The following is a 15,424-nucleotide window of genomic DNA, read 5'->3' on the forward strand; positions in this document are numbered from 1 at the left end:
TTTATTAATTGGATTCCTTCAGCAGCTGAAGTCAAATACACCGTTACCGAAAAAGTGTCTGGCGGTGGTCTGGGTCATTAAAAAGCTGCGACCTTATTTGGAAGGATATCCGTTCACCGTTATAACGAATCACAGCAGTTTGCGATGGCTTAACAACCTCAAGGATCCTCCGGGGAGACTAGCGCGATGGGCATTAGCATTCCAAGCTTACGACTACAACGTAATACACCGGAAGGGTGCCTTGCACCATGTACCAGACGCACTATCCAGAGCTTTTGAAGGTACATTAACGACAGCCGCAGAAGTAGAAGAAGGAGCGGTTCCTGTCGTAGCAGTGACTGAGGGGGCAGACCCCTGGTACTATCGAAGGACCGAAGGAATTCAGAAATTTCCAGATAAATATCCAACTTGGAAGATTGAGGACGTGAAGATGTATCATCATTTGCCCAACAAAAACCATGCAATATTGGGCCAGGAACTGGACGACTGGAAATTAGTATTACCAAGGGCACAGAAAGTCGAAGCGATTAGGTTGGCGCACGAATAGCCCTCATCAGGACATCTAGGCGTTGAAAAAACTAAGTATCGTTTGGCTACTCGATTTTATTGGCCGGGAATGCAGCGGGACGTCTGGAAATTTGTGCGCTCATGTGAAACTTGTCAAAAGACAAAGGTCTCCCACGCTCCACCCACTGGGCTAATGATACCCAAAGTAATCGAACACCCGTGGAACGTTGTGTCCGCTGACATTATGGGACCCTTACCCTCAAGCCGATCTCAGCACCGATATATTGTTGTATTCTTAGATAATTTCAGTCGCTGGATCAAAATGAAGCCTCTTCGTAAGGCTAATGCGAAGTCCATCGTATCTGCTTTCGAAAATTTAGTAATTTATCGTTGGGGAGCGCCTCGTGTGTTATTATCGGACAACGGAACAGAGTTTGCGAACCAAGTCTTGCGACAGTGCTTGGAAAAACATGGAGTGAGACATTTTACCATTGCCCCCTATCATCCGCAATCTAATCCTGTGGAGAGAGTGAACAGAGTGGTAGAAGGAATGATCTCTGCGTTTGTGGGACAGGACCACAAGAATTGGGATGTTTATCTACCACAGTTTCGCTACGCGATAAACAGTTCTTTTCACGTTTCTACTGGAGAGTGTCCAGCTTTCTTAAACTTTGGGCGTGAAGTGGAGTGCTTAAGGGATAATTCGGGAGTGACGAACTTAAATGAAGTGGTAGTGAAGAATGACACGGCCAACTGGGCCGAACGCTTAGGAAATATGTCGAAACTATACGAGGTAGTGCGCCGACAAATGCGTAAAGCCAGTGAACGACAAGCGCAATATTACAATAAAGGTAGAAAAACTGTATTGTATAAGGTCGGAGACCTAGTGTGGCGTCGCAATCATGTACTGTCGTCTGCCGCAGACAATTTTGCGAATAAATTAGCTCCTAAGTTCGAAGGACCTTATAAAATATTGCGTGTTTTGTCTCCTAGCGTTTACGAGTTAGACGATACCAAGTCACGGCGCAATCCACAGGCGCATGTTTCAGACTTAAAACCATTCATTGCTGTCTACCCTGAACTTGAGTTATTGGAAATGGAAGATACTCAGGAAAGCTCTTCACCGAAAGAAATTGATCGCAACTCTCAGGTACAGAAGGACGATAAGTTAGCGCTTGGGGATTCTAAAGATCCAGGAGATCGCAGAGACTCCTCAGGCAAGGGAAATCAAGCAGCGGATAAGCCAAATTTTTGGACTCAGCGTTTACGTCCCCGCAACCCTAAACCATAGTGTTCCTTTTCATTGTGTAGATTATTGAGGAATTGTTCTGAATTTCGCTTGATGTTTTTTTTTAGTAGAAATTGTTCTTGTTGTAGATATTGGTTTTATTGTATGAGTTCCTTACCGATTGATTGAATGCCTGTCTTTGATCCTTCATTTCCTATTAATCTCCCCGGTGAACGGTTAAGTACATTTTTTATTAGGGTCAACAGTGGGCCAACTTAGTTGCATGGAGTGCGTGGGCAAGCGCCACGACTGAACATAGATCCCAATTAAAATTGGCATTATTAACCCTTTAACGTCCAAAATGTCAAAATTTCTTGCACGTTTTCAAAGTGATTTTTTCCTATGTAATTGGCGTTGAAAAAATTCTTGAACCACATATTCTGATGTAAAATTGCATGCTCTTTCAGAATTCGTTGCCAGAATCATGATAAAACTCACAGGAAAAGAGATATGCTCGATTGAAACATAAAAAACACCTAAATTTTCGAAAAAAAAAATTTTTAGGATTTTTTTTCGAAGTGTTACGGTGAAGATATCACCTTGCGACCGTGATCAAAGGTGATCATGGGAGGTGAAGTTTAACAGGGAATTTTTTTGTTGACCTTGAACCATCGCTTCTTTACAAAATGGCGGAAAAAACGATTTTTTTTTTTTTCAATCTTCATCGACTTTTTTCTCGAAATCTATGGTCTTTAGAAAAAAATTCATAAAAACAAAAATGCCTTAGAATCGCTCGAGGAACATTCTCAAATTTTTTCAGAATTTTGTGAGACTATTTTTGATTTTCCGGGAAACTTGTGAAATGGAATTTTCAAAAATGTCTCCAAAAATTCTGAAAAAATTTTAGGATGTTTCTCGAGTGCTTCTAAGACATTTTTGTTCTTATGAATTTTTTTCTAAAGTCCATAGATTTCGAGAAAAAAATTGATAAAGTTGAAAAAATAAAAATTCGTTTCGGCCGATGTTTTGAAAACCTATTGGTAAAAAAACGTTCTGTCTACGAAAACTCGGAAAAAATTTTACAATATTGCTCGAATGATTCTAACTTATTTTCATTCTTTTTTCAAAGACATAGATTCCGACAAAAATTTCATCCTTTATTTCCATTTCATTTCGGCAGATAAGCGTAATTTTTGGTCTCATGTATTCATGAATATTCGTCTTTTTTTGTTCTCTTCTTTCGTATTTTTGTACATACGGATGAGTGATAAATAAACGAAATCATTAATTTCATACATTATGTCGCGGAAACGTGTAAGATCTTCTGAATATGAATCAGATTCTTCAGATAGTGATTCAGAACGCAACGTATTGATTCCGGATCCTGACTATTCAGGTTCCGATGATTCTGGTTCCGATTTTGATTCAGATTGCGAACATGAAATACCCAATATCACTTACAATAAAGCTCGTGCAAATTATTCTGAAAAACAAGATAAACTTGAAAAAGGTCATGAATTCACTTGGATTGAGGGTGAAAAGTTACACCCTGATTCTTGTGAAGATAAAGTATTATTGTCCGAATCGCAAAAAAAGAAAATACGTAGGAGCGAACCTTTTCAATTGTTTGAAACCTTTTTTCTATTGAAATGAAAAAATATATTATTGATGCGTGTAAAGACAATGGTTATGATCTGAAATTGAAAGATCTTGATACTTTTATTGGAATAGTTATTATTTCTACATTCAATCCCAGAAAATCACAGAGAGATTACTGGTCATCTGATCCGTATTTATCTAATGAAGTAGTTTCTTCTGCAATGTCTCGCCAACAATTTGAAATCACAAAATCTAAATTGAAGTTTTCAAAAAACAAAGACAAAGATTCAAATGATCGAGGATGGCGCGTTCGTTCTCTACTGAAACTTTTTCAAAATAACATCATGAAATTCGGAATATGGAGAACTGCTCTATCCGTTGATGAGATGATGGCCAAATCCTATGCAAAAACTGTTTTGAAACAATTTATTCGAGGAAAACCGATAAGATTTGGTTTGAAATTTTGGGGCTTGTGTACTTCGGACGGCTATCTACTAAATTTGGATCTTTATTGCGGCAAGAATTCTCAAATTGGAGATAAGTTATCTAAATGTGCTTTAGGTTCACGAGTAGTATTATATTTATTACAACCATTTTTTCAAATAATAAGTTATAACAAAATTTCTCAATTTCATCTGTACTTTGACAACTTCTTCACGAACATGGATTTGGTAATACATTTGAAGAAATTGCGTTTGAAATGCACTGGTACTATCAGAGATAATCGAGTCAATGAAAAAAATGTGCTTGATAAGAAAGCTCCAAGAGGGACATATGTGGTGAAGCACGACGTAAACAGAGGCATAAATTTCATTACTATCATGGATTCGAAGCCCGTCTCAATAGCTTCAACTGCAGCAGGTGTCAATCCTCTATCTATTTCAAAAAGATACAGCGCAGAGGCTAAATCTAAAATTGAAATACCTTTTCTGCAAGCTTTTCACCTATATAACAAATTCATGGGAGGTGTTGACCTGCATGACGGACATTGCAATTACATACTCCCAAGTATACGATCAAAAAAATGGACATGGGTAGTTTTTTTGAGACTTATACAGACGTCTATTACTAATTCTCTTGTAATTTTCAATGCTGCTAACGATGGAAAGAAAAAAGTAGGAATAAAAGAGTTCACTATTTCGATTGCCAAATACTACTTAAAAAAAAGTAGTCGCAAAAGTAAAGCACATGGACGATCTAATAGTGACAAATTGAGGATTTGTTCGAAAGGAAACTGTCCAATAAGAACAAGAATTTTCTGCAAAACATGTAATTTAAATATTTGCAATAAATGTTGGCTAAAAAAGCACACCTAAAAGTATGAATAAGTGAGAGGCAAGGGGACTCACGGAAAACAACCACCACAAGACGTGAGAGGCAAGGGGACTCACGGGAAAAAAGCACCCCAAAGGAGACAGAATTTTACCACGTCCACGCCGTAGTCTCTGGGTAACGCTAAGAGTAAAAAAATCTTCCTAAAATTTGCACAGAAATCGTTTTTTACCAATAGGTTTTTAGAACATAGCGGCCGAAACGAATTTTTATTTTTTCAACTTTATCAATTTTTTTCTCGAAATCTATGGACTTTAGAAAAAAATTCATAAGAACAAAAATGTCTTAGAAGCACTCGAAAAAACATCCTAAAAATTTTTCAGAATTTTTGGAGACATTTTTGAAAATTCCATTTCACAAGTTTCCCGGAAAATCAAAAATTGTCTCAAAAAATTCTGAAAAAATTTGAGAATGTTCCTCGAGCGATTCTAAGGCATTTTTGTTTTTATGAATTTTTTTCTAAAGAACATAGATTTCGAGAAAAAAATTGATGAAGATTGAAAAAAAAAATTCGTTTTTTCCGCCATTTTGTAAAGAAGCGATGGTTCAAGGTCAACAAAAAAATTCCCTGTTAAACTTCAACTCCCATGATCACCTTTGATCACGGTCGCAAGGTGATATCTTCACCGTAACACTTCGAAAAAAAATCCTAAAAATTTTTTTTTTCGAAAATTTAAGTGTTTTTTATGTTTCAATCGAGCATATCTCTTTTCCTGTGAGTTTTATCATGATTCTGGCAACGGATTCTGAAAGAGCATACAATTTTACATCAGAATATGTGGTTCAAGAATTTTTTCAACGCCAATTACATAGGAAAAAATCATTTTGAAAACGTGCAAGAAATTTTGACATTTTGGACGTTAATGGGTTAATCACCTCTCTCCTTTTACAGGGAGGAGTTAGACTCCTAGCAGCTGCTTAATTTTCCTTTGCTCCTTCATTTTTCTCATTTAGATTATAGCCTTTATTAGCAAGCACTTGAGATACCGGGATACATTCCCTTCGACCATGGGCCCTACAGACCCCTTGTAGGGGAATTAGATGGTGTGTAACGGGTGCCGCCGGACACGGAGGACAGATTTTTATGACCCAGCACGCCAACCCGTACGGGCCAATGGTGGAGTTTGCGGGCGTCAACTGGCCCTCTTCATTCCGGGTGCCCTTCAGCCGCCGTCATCGGGCCTGGGGCGAACGAGTGGCTCCAGCGATGCCTCTGCGGCCGTCCCTGCCTCCTCGCCTTCCCATGCCGGAGATGGCGGCATATAGGGCGACTCCAGCCCTCCCTGGCCCCTCGGACGCCTACGACGCCGGAACGGGAAGTCTTTTGGTGCGGCCTGCTTCATTCATGGTATCCCGACCGGAGGAGCGACGCCAGCTGGAGCAGCAGCAGGAGGCCATCCCCGTATTCCAGCCGAATCGGCAATGGTGGAGTCAAGGACCCCTGCCCAAGGACCGCTGCTTCCAGTGCCGATTGCCTGGCCATATATGGAACGTGTGCCCCCGTCCAGCGCTCTGGGCGTACTGTTATCGCTGCGGATGGCCTTTCGAGACGATCGAGTCATGCCCCAAATGCTCCGGGCCCTACTGGAGGAGCCTGAGACGCCGACCTCCCCCGCGACCCATCACGTTAGACTGGACGCGGGAAATGCCGCGACCCTCCCCGGAATTCACACGAAAGACTCGGTCCCAGAGTGACTTAGACAAGAGACGGGCTTATTGGGAACGGCGTCACCAGTGTCGCTCCCCCCGGTAGGACTACGGACTTTGGGAGGCTTAACATTGTTCCCAGGTGGCAGACACCTCCGTAGTTGAATAAGTTGTTTTACATTTCTTCCAGGTGGCAGACAACTCAGTAGCCGATTAAGGCAGTTTTTGCGTTTACTTTTCATTTTTTTCAGGTAGCAGGCACCTCAGCAGCTCTTGAGAGCATAATTTCTTTTTGTTTGTTCTTCCAGGTGGTGGACACCTCTAGTCAGTTTACTTGATTATTTGATTATTGCTTAAATTTTATTTTATTGCGTAGCTTTAAGTGCAGGTGGCATACAGCTATTGTAAACTCGTTGAACCGAGTATAGGTTTCGTGTACCATTTTGTTTATATTCATTCTTTACGTGGATTTCTCTTTGGTTCGTGTGGCGAACACTTTATTGGCTCGTGGAGCGACGTTTTGTTTAAATTCCTTCGGTACAAAGTTAATTTTTCGGTGGCAAGCATCGTTTGCGCTCCTTGGAGCTTTCGTTTTATTTCTTTATTATTCTTCGTGATCATTCCAGTGTACCTGTTAGAGTGCATTTTTGCAGGTGACCGACACCTATTTGAATGTTGAACTTTAGCTTTTTCATTTATGTTGGGGAAGGCTATAGCGCTCTCATTATTCTTTCATTCTACGGCAGTGACGTGTAAAGCTGATTGCTTGTTGTATTCGCTTCAGCACGAACTCTTAAGCTTATGGCGGTCGTCCTTGCTAACACGCTTATGCAGTAATGTCTTCTCTTCTCTATGCAATTCTCGATCCTTGTATAGGCCTCTGAGCTTTCTTAATTATATTCCTTACTGCTAAAGCTTTGGTTTTCTTTGATGTTATTGTTGTTTAGCAGAAATCCTCTCCCCGCATGTTACTAATTAATTTTATTCTTCGATAGAATTGGTCGTTACCCGTGGTCAGGATTATCCTCTCCGCTAGTGATCGTACTCTCCGTTCCTTTACGCGTGTAAGACATCATTCAGGGTATCCAGTTCAACAGGAACGAGCATGCGAGGACGTGGACAGGGGGCGAGTCATCTACATTTTAGTCGTTGATGCGTCCCTACTGTGGATAAAGGAGAACTGCGGAGGACATCAAGGATGAGGAGCGCACGTCCAGAGTCAAGAGCGTTCCTTCAGTCGAAGGACTAGCAGAGGACACGGATGCCAGGAAGCCCCTTCTGCTGAGGGCATCGACCAACTAACTTGCACCCATAGGTCCGAAAGGAGAATTCCGGAATATCTCCTATCGTCTCAGACTGGCTGAATCTCTCGTTCACTATTCTTTTCTTGTTGTTTTTGTTTTTGTAGACCTCGTCCCTTGGGGAGACGGGTCTCGCTTAAGGGAAGGGGTGTTGTGACGGAATATTTCCCGGTCACAGAATTTTTGTTGTTTGCGGTAAAGCTAGGTGGGCGCGGTCGGTAATTGGGTTACCGTCGCGCGGCCCACTGGCCTAATTCCGTTAGTGAGTCGTCCGCGGAAGCACGTACCTGGATCTAGGATCGATTACGCAATAATCCGCAAGGAGCGCTGATCGATCCCGGCACGTGCCAATTATCGCCGCGAGGACTCACTCTCTTCCTTGGATAGCTTTGTCGAGGACGGACCTCCTTCGCTTCCCGACTTTTCGTGTAGGTACTAGCTACCTGTCGCTGGTTTATGGGTTTATTCCCTTCACTCCAGTTAGTGTTTTCCCTCGGGCTCTTTCGCGAGTGCATGTGCCTGCATCGGACGAAGGCGAGGGACCCTGGAAGGTTGGTGGAGGACGAAGAGACTGCCTGAATTCGTAGATAGTAAAGCAGGTAACGTTGAAACCCCACATCGGGGAAGTACACGCTTTTCTCTTCGTTGCCGTGGGGATCTCGGGGCAGCAGCGGGTATAGGTGGCAGAGGGAAACCGTCCTTCTGTCAGGAGAGAGCCGGCGATCGGTTTCGTCGTAAATTAGTCTTTTTGATTGTCGTTTGGATGTCGTTTCTTAGGCGGACGGCCATGTTGAAGGCGGCAACCACCTAAGGAATCGACTCCTATTATTTCGTTATCGTTGTCATATTTTTCGGTCAATATTTTTCGGGTTTTCAGGTTATCCACGACCAGTGCCCTCTTTCGAGTTTTTCTTGTGTTTTGTCCTATTATTTCCAGGTCATAGGTTCATCTAACAAAAAGCCAAAAGCCTAGTGGATTCCGTTGGTTTTTGTTAGATGTTCCTAAATGCATTTTTGTTTAGGTAATCCTGATTCAGGTTCCTAAAAGCGTCGGATTAGGACCTGGTAAATAAACTTATTAGAATTTTGTACGGATTCGGTAAAGCCAATTCTAGCACGACCTGAGACGGTCTCAGCCGGTCAAGCCGCGGAATGAAATGGGATGCCTGGCGCCCAAGTAAGAGGTTTTCACCTATGTATTTATTAATTTGAATAAATTATTGTTAAGGATTAAATCGGCATTCATTTCTTGTTTAAATTCCGTGTGCCTTGTGCACCTCACGTTCGAACTCGTGTTCCCCTCGCGAGTAAAAAGCGGAAAAGTCCGCCCTTGAAAAGTTGTGGTTACACCTCTTAATCAATTTAAGGAATATAACATAAAAATATTATATGCACGTATTTATAACATTTTTTTGTTTTCATTCTTATTCAGGTCAAATTTTGAAATTATAATAATGTATGTCGGGCGTAAGCCTTCTTGAAAAAAATGGATTGCCCGTTGCTGACAACAGACATCGGTGACACAAGATTTTTAATAACACGAGTAACGATTGCCACCGTCATACATACTTTGCTAAGTATGCCAATAAATTGATATATTATAAATGAAAAGATTTTAAAAACAATTAATGGTACCATTTCAAATTTCAAAATTACCATAGCAAAAGCTTCAATATCATACATAAATTCTTATAAATATGAAGTAATGTTTAAAGTGGAAATAAGTGTCACTATTATTAAAGAAGAGAGGAACACACAAAATCTTTGATAATGTATGATTTTCAATTTTATTGTTAGGGGAAAACTCAATTACAGATGTTTGAAATTAATGTATGTATTACTTTACATCTGTATCTAAAAAACTTTTTTTTTTAATAAGAAGTGGTCAATGTATTTCGATTTCTGCATGACGACGCAACACCCCCAGCTAATGAAAAGTGAGCAATTTCATTTTATTCCTATTATTACCTGTGCAGTTTAAAACAATATATAAATTTATCATTTACATTTACAGAGTATCTATCTCTCTGAGACTACGAAAATTGAAAACTCTTTAAATTTATAAATTGTATACGATTTTAAATCAAAAATGTAATTCTGACCATGTTTTTCTTAAATTTATTGCATGTAAATAGTTGTTCGTTTATGTAAATTTAAAATTAAATAGGTTTACACAGAAGGTCATAATATTATAAAATACAGTTAAAATTTGGATCGATATCGGTTGAACAGTTTTTCAATGAGATCGCATGCAAATTGTAAAAAATACGCTTTGAGAAAACGGGTTGATAGTGTTATTTTTCCATCTACTTGTTTGCCGCGGAACATTCGTACCAATCGCTTAATGCGACACGTTAAACAGTATAAATTCTCATATTTCTTTCATTTTACTTTAAAAAAGTTAGGGATATAATCTTGAAGATATATATTGTGTCTATTAATGAAAAAATAATAATACAATTTTTTAAGCGTCTACGTGCTTCCACCCCCCCTGCCCTTCAGTGAAGCTGATGTTTAACTATTGCTATTTACATGATAATATATAGTTTCTAAACATCTTTTTATGTAACTGCTAGATAATTATAAACCGAAGGTAATCTTTACAAATGTTTAAAATATGATTCATTTAGGTAAAATTGACATCAATCATTCTCAGAATATAAAGAATGAAAAGCTTAAAAAATCTGTAAAAGAAATTAAAGAAGCTCAGAGTATTCGGTATCTTTTTTCGAATATATTCATATTGATTACATATTTTGAAACAAGGGTCATATGTAGGATAATGGAGCGTAGTGTAATACTCAGCAGAAACTCAGTGTTAATAATAATGGCTTCTTTTTATGTTATTGCGTACAGCATGTTCCAGTTTCCCACATTCAAGGGATGATATACATTTAGATTTGTTGGTTTGTCCTTCAAATGCGAATGACAAAGCATACATTGATGTTACTAATATTTTGCAATACATAATCTTTTTCTACATAATCTTAAATAATATTATAATCACTATTTCACATTTTTTAACTATCTGAACGTAGCACCTTATAAGAAATTACTTACATTTCTAATATTCTACATAATTTCAAAAAGGAGCAGTGTCAGATAGAAAAAGTTGTTTTCCATTGGAGTAGTAAATCAGACTTTACGTAATCTTATTTTTAACAAACAATATATAAAATAGAAACGGTTACATGAAAGATTATATTGCAGCATTATAAAGTTAGCGTATATCTTACTCCATATAGGTTGCTACGGAATGTTGAAGAATTTTGGTTTACTCTATCAAATCTAAATGTATTAAAAATGAATTATAATGCACGTAAATAATGCAAACAGATTGTGGTAAATCTTATCTATATTAGTTAAAGAGATATGTTATTAAAGACAATTCTTTTATATTGTAAAGGGGAAGATATCCTGTATAAATCTTTTAGGGTATTTTCCAAGTGAAACAAATGTTATTGGAAGGTAGCTCTTGGAAGGTACGGAAAATTCTTTTTCTTTAATACTTAATTACAACAGTTTCAAAAATTTTGAGGTGACCTCAATGTTGTTTCATTCCGTATTGACATTAATTTAGGTATGATGAAATAATATGATGTGCGAACCGCCTCCTTCCACACAAAAGGAAAAGGGGGGTTGCTTAGCACGAATCTTATTGTGCTTATAAACTACAATTACCTTCAACATTATTCAGTTTTTTCTCCTCAAAGCTAATTCTTACACAGGTGACAAGGTACCACGTTATACAATAGTATCAAGTACGTACGTCCGTGAAAGAGCAGCTAAATCGTAGTGCTTAATCGTTCTAATCAACCAAATACATGCTGGAGGATCACCTGTAATTATAAAATAAATTTACACAAAACCTCATCACCGCGCTTCGTATTGTACACCTACAACTTTCGCACTCTGACATCATCAACTGTAAGTTTACCTATAAAAATTATGACAAACTGAAGTGTTACATAAATTATTGAAATGAGAGTTATTACTATCTCTACTAACAATGAATTCTAATTTCCTTCTCAATATTATCCTGCTCCGATGGTTATTAACTAAAATTTTGTTTCTGAGAGAATGAATATGCATATCGGGACATAATTAACCTACTGCATTAGCTTGTCGTCACTTAAGGCTTCATATTTCGCAACTGCAGCGTTAGTAATTTCTTGGCCGGACTTGACCCATCGCAACATAACTGGTAACACAGATAACATGCCACATGTTTTTTCTGTTATTTCAGTTGTTGATAAACATAATTCTAATGGATATTTAAATGTATAATACTGAACTATCGAATATTATTTTTAATATAATGTTGCAACAAAATATTTCAAATATAACTTTGTATTAAATGCTATTACTGTATTTGAATGACAATTTATATTGTATAATATTTGCTGCTTCTAATTCGCTATTCGTCGCAGGAATTAAACACGATTGGAAGTTCTTCACTTCCTTATACTACGCAGTGAACGAACAAAAAAGAAGTGAATAGCAGCTAAGACTTTTCGACCATGGAAAGGACAGTTGGAAAATCAACTATTCAATGGACACGCGTTATTGGAGTTATCATCATAATGAATATTCGCTTATTATTAGCAAGCTATTTTGACATAACTGAACTGCATCATAATCCTGGAATCTTCTTCGAGGAGGTATCCAATATTCAGCATTATAATATTAAGTGGAAAATTGCAACTACACTGGATATAGACAACCTGGTGAAACAAAAATTTAACATAGATTACTTTAATCGTTCCTACAAGCTGGCATCCAATCTTAGTGGTAACGCTCTCAGGTTGGATAAAATCAATGCTATTATAAGAAAAATGAATTATACAAGACACTTCAGTGACATTCTTCATCAAAATGTCGGTATATCACTCATACGAAGAAAGCGAGGCGATGTTCCCCTTAGTTTCATTGGGGGTTTGTCAAAAAACCTTTTCGGAACTCTGACGGAAGAAGATGGAAAATTTTACACCAGTGAAATTTCGAAATTAAAGCTAAATGGTGCTGCGACAGCCCATCTCAGAGAAAAGCAAATGCATATCGCCAAGTAAGAATTTTCTGAATTACACGAGAAGCTTAATAATTTGACATCGTATACCATTGACCTTCAAGATCAGACTATGCAATTAGCACACGCCATCAATAAAAACAATGAATTAATAGAGCGTGTTAAATACATCGATTCGTATGAAAAATGGCTTGATTCTATGGAACGACAGGCTGACGAATTCCATTCCACTATTATGTATCTCCTAAATGCCGTACTCTTTGCTCGTCGAGGAATTGTACATCCCGCCATATATACGCCTTATCGCCTTTTCGAGGTATTGAAAGAAGCAGTACGGACATCGAAGATGGAACTTCCCTTCAGCGACCAGGAGCTTCGAATGGAAAATATACAGGACAGTAGCAGACTAAACGTACGATGCCATGAAGGCAAACTTATATTGGTCCTCGAGGTTCCTCTGCTGCAATCGGAAAAATACCAAATGTATCGTGCATATCCATATCCGACTCATGAGAAAATCTCATCCAACGGAACAATTTCGACGTTTATTCAACCAGCAAAACCATATATCGCCATTTCGAATAAAAATGAGTATTACACATTTATATCAAGAGATTTTCTCGCAACACGTTTTCATCCATCAAATGCATACTTTTGCCCCCCCCCCCCCCCTGGACCAGCGCGGAATAAAATTCATCGTAACGGAGAATGTGAAGTTTCAATTTTGTTAAACCACGAGAATCCAAAATGGGAACATTGTGACATTCGAGTTATTAGTTCGTCAGGAACTTTTGGACCCGTTTGGAAAAATCGCAGAGTTGGTTATATTCATTACATAAACCTGAGGATGTAAAAATAATGTATCATGGTAATATACAAGATGAGGAAACGATAACAGGAAATGGTATACTGCGACTTGATACGGGCTGTATAGGAAAAACAGTAGACAGTCTGCTAGAAACGATGGAAGTTATCGTTACGTCGGAAACGAAACATTTTTCAGCCGTTCTCTTCCCTCCCTTTTTCAGATATGGTGCCCCAAAAAAATAGGAAGGCACTCGAAAAACTTATAGAGTTGATGCCTATTGTCACTAAACCTTTGATAGATTGGTCGCTAAATAAGCATGCCATCCAACTTACGGAAATTGAGAGTAAAGCTAAAGATTTAGAACGTGTGCAAATGCAAGATAACGACTTGAGGTATCTCCGGGGTTCCTGTGGTCAATCCACCATAATGTCATACGCAGCAGTAGAATTTGTAATATTTATTATAATCATTTTATGTATTAAATTTTTCCATAAACGCTGTTCAACGTATACTAACGAAGGTTCAAATACTTCATTAACAATTGAAACCCCTCCCGAGGACAACCAAATAAGTATAATGCCGCCACCACGTCCAGAACGTAATATGAGCGTAGGAAATAGTCGGAGTCGAAGTAATTAAGGGAATCAATGGGTGTTTCATTTTGTTACGTTAACTGAAATGTACAACTGTAGTCCAATGAAAATGTTACTACCTGAAAGAAAATCCTCTTTCACGGATAATAATTTGAATTCTTAAGGGGATGCATTACGTGTCGAAAAAGAACTTCCAAATTATCTTCCAGAATTTTAAAAATTTGAATATTTTCATAGAGACCAAATAGGCTTGTATTGATCTGCTTCATTAACGTAAAGGCTTAATTTTTGGATTAAAAAAAAAAATTTCAATCGGATATTGATAATAATATTTTTTTTCCCATCAATAATATAGAAAAAGGGAGATTTTACGACGCTGTGCAAAACTTCAACGAGTAATTTGAGATAAAGAAGAAGCAAATATTCCTATAAATGTAGAAGATTTTTTGGAAATACTTTTATAGCGCAACAAGGAAATATTTGCAAATTTGCCATTGTTGCGCTATAATAGTATTTCCAAAAAATCTTCTACATTTATGGGAATATTTGCTTCTCCTTGGTCTCAAATTATTCGTTGAAGTTTGGCGCAGCGTCGTAAAGTCTCCCTTTTTCGAAATTATTGATAGGAAATAAAATATTATTATCAATATCCGATTGAAAAATTTTTCTATTTAATCCAAAAATTAAGACTTTACGTTAATGAAGCAGACCAATACGAGCTTATTTGGTCTCTATGAAAATATTCAAATGTTTAAAATTATAGAAGATAATTTGGAAGTACTTTTTCGACGCGTAATGCATCCCCTTAAGGAAGAGCACATATTCATTTATTTTATGAGCGCTGTCCCTACCAAATCATAAATGACTTAATTAATTAAAAAGCACTTAATAAGTAATGGTAAACGCTATGCGATTTATTGCTATTTTAGGTAATTATTCTGTTTAATTCATTGAAAATTCAGTATACCTCCGATTCTTTATCAAATGTTGTATTTTTTGGGAAACCATGCCACGAAGTTCCAAAAATAAAAGCTTTTGCCTATATTGAAAATCGTTAAGAACAGTGCAATATATCTGTGTAATTTAGCTTGCATATTAATTGCAACTTTGCAATATCACAAGAAAGAAAATATAAAATATGTGAGATCTGTAAAAACTATATCTAAAACATCTTAAATTTTTTGGAACTAAGTTATTGTTGAAACATTTTAACTCTTTTAGTATTCCAAAATATCTTGCTTTATTTAAAATTTTTACAATTCACTATGTTTTTTATGATAAGTTTTGTCTAACTAATTATATGTATAGTGAGTCATAATGGTACGAAACCAATTTGCAATTCGTTAAAGTACTTAAACGGGATAAAATGTTACCAAGAGGTAA

Source organism: Prorops nasuta, unplaced genomic scaffold (assembly GCF_024137725.1).
Source record: "Prorops nasuta isolate Cenicafe-Biocafe unplaced genomic scaffold, Cenicafe_Pnas_1.2 PNAS00007, whole genome shotgun sequence".
NCBI classification, from domain to species: Eukaryota; Metazoa; Arthropoda; class Insecta; order Hymenoptera; family Bethylidae; genus Prorops; species Prorops nasuta.